This window comes from Arachis stenosperma, chromosome 9, assembly GCF_014773155.1.
Source record: "Arachis stenosperma cultivar V10309 chromosome 9, arast.V10309.gnm1.PFL2, whole genome shotgun sequence".
Lineage (NCBI taxonomy): Eukaryota > Viridiplantae > Streptophyta > Magnoliopsida > Fabales > Fabaceae > Arachis > Arachis stenosperma.
In genome coordinates, this window is record NC_080385.1 from 118,773,755 (window position 1) to 118,776,384 (window position 2,630).

At 41.8% G+C, this 2,630-nt stretch overlaps 1 non-coding gene across 1 annotated transcript; it reads right to left on the minus strand.

The window, feature by feature from the left end:
• Nucleotides 1-779: 779 nt before the first annotated feature.
• Nucleotides 780-887, minus strand: LOC130953743 (small nucleolar RNA R71). The gene has a single exon (XR_009075904.1). It is a non-coding gene; the product is annotated as a small nucleolar RNA R71 (small nucleolar RNA).
• Between the last annotated feature and the right edge of the window lie 1,743 nt (nucleotides 888-2,630).

The following is a 2,630-nucleotide window of genomic DNA, read 5'->3' on the forward strand; positions in this document are numbered from 1 at the left end:
TTTTCAAAATGTTTTCAAAATCTTTTACTTAATTTTCGAAAATTATTTCCCTTCTTCTCACATCCTTCTATTTTTGGACTAACACTATTCCTTAATGCAAAATTCGAACTCCATCTTCTTTGATAAGTTCGAATTTTCTACCTCTGTCTTCCATTTTTCTTTTCTTCTGACACCTCAAGGAATCTCTATACTGTGACATAGAGGATTCCACATTTTCTTGTTCTCTTCTCTTTCATATGAGCAGGAGCAGAGACAAAGGCATTCTTGTTGAAGCTGACCCTGAACCCGAAAGGACCTTGAAGAGAAAGCTAAGAGAAGCCAAAGCACAACTCTCTTTAGAGGACCTGACCGAATTCTTCAAAGAAGAAGAAGACATGGCAGCCGAAAACAACAATAGTGCAAACAATGCAAGGAAAGTGCTGGGTGACTTTACTGCACCTACTCCTGATTTTTATGGGAGAAGCATCTCTATCCCTGCCATTGGAGCAAACAACTTTGAGCTTAAGCCTCAATTAGTTTCTCTAATGCAACAGAATTGCAAGTTCCATGGACTTCCAATGGAAGATCCTCATCAGTTCTTAGCTGAATTCTTGTAAATCTGTGACACAGTCAAGACTAATGGGGTTGACCCTGAGGTCTATAGACTGATGCTATTCCCTTTTGCTGTAAGAGACAGAGCTAGAATATGGTTGGACTCTCAACCTAAAGAAAGCCTGGACTCTTGGGAAAAGCTAGTCAATGCCTTCTTGGCAAAGTTCTTTCCACCACAAAGATGGAGTAAGCTTAGAGTGGAAGTCCAAACCTTCAGACAGAAGGATGGAGAATCCCTCTATGAAGCTTGGGAAAGATACAAACAATTAATCAGAAAATGTCCTTCTGACATGCTTTCTGAATGGAGCATCATAGGTATCTTCTATGATGGTCTCTCTGAACTGTCCAAGATGTCTTTGGATAGCTCTGCTGGAGGATCTCTTCATCTGAAGAAGACGCCTACAGAGGCTCAAGAGCTAATTGAAATGGTTGCAAATAACCAATTCATGTACACTTCTGAAAGGAATCCTGTGAACAATGGGACTAGTCAGAAGAAAGGAGTTCTTGAGATTGACACTCTGAACGCCATTTTGGATCAGAATAAAATATTGACTCAACAAGTCAATTTGATTTCTCAAAGTCTGTCTGGAATGCAAAATGCACCAAACAGTACTAAGGAGGCTTCATCTGAGGAAGAAGCCTATGATCCTGAGAATCCTTCAATGGAAGAGGTGAATTACCTAGGAGAACCCTATGGTAACACCTATAATTCTTCATGGAGAAATCACCCAAATCTCTCATGGAAGAACCAAGAGAGACCTCAACAAGGTTTCAATAATAATAATGGTGGAAGAAACAGGTTTAGCAATGGCAAACCTTTTCCATCATCTTCTCAGCAACAGACAGAGAATCCTAAGCAGAACCCCTCTGACTTAGCAACCATGGTCTCTGATCTAATTAAAACCACTCAAAGTTTCATGAATGAAACAAGGTCCTCCATTAGAAATTTGGAGGCACAAGTGGGACAGCTGAGCAAGAAAGTTACTGAACTCCCTCCAAGTACTCTCCCAAGCAATACAGAAGAAAATCCAAAAGGAGAGTGCAAAGCCATCAATATGGCCGAATTTGGAGAGGAAGGGGAGGAAGTGAACGCCACTGAGGAAGACCTCAATGGGCGTGCATTAGCCTCCAATGAGTTCCCCAATGAGGAACCATGGGAATCTGAGGCTCAAAATAAGACCATAGAGATTCCATTGGACCTACTTCTGCCATTCATGAGCTCTGATGAGTATTCTTCCTCTGAAGAGGATGAGTATGTCACTGAAGAGCAAGTTGCCAAATACCTTGGAGCAATCATGAAGCTAAATGACAAGTTATTTGGAAATGAGACTTGGGAGAATGAACCTCTTTTGCTCACCAAAGAGCTAGATGACTTGTCTAGGCAGAAATTACCTCAAAAGAGACAAGATCCTCGGAAGTTTTCCATACCTTGTACCATAGGCACCATGACCTTCAAGAAGGCTCTGTGTGACTTAGGGTCAAGTGTAAACCTCATGCCTCTCTCAGTAAAGGAGAAGCTAAGGATCTTTGAGGTACAAGCTGCAAAAATCTCACTAGAGATGGCAGACAACTCAAGAAAACAAGCTTATGGACTTGTAGAGAATGTTTTGGTGAAGGTTGAAGACCATTACATCCCTACTGATTTCATAGTCCTAGAGACTGGGAAGTGCATGGATGAAACCATCATCCTTGGTAGACCCTTCCTAGCCACAGCAAAGGCTGTGATTGATGTTGATAGAGGTGAACTGATCATTCAAGTGAATGGAGAATCCTTTGTGTTTAAGGCTCAAGGATATCCCTCTGTCACCATAGAGATGAAGCATGAAGAGCTTCTCTCAAATCAGAGTCAAGAAGAGCCCCCACATTCAAATTCTAAGTTTGGTATTGGGAGGCCACAACCAAACTCTAAGTTTGGTGTTGAACCCCCACATTCAAACTCTAAGTTTGGTGTTGGGAGGTTCCAACATTGCTCTGAGTATCTGTGAGGCTCCATGAGAGCCCTCTGTCAAGCTACTGACATTAAAGAAGCGCTTGTTGGG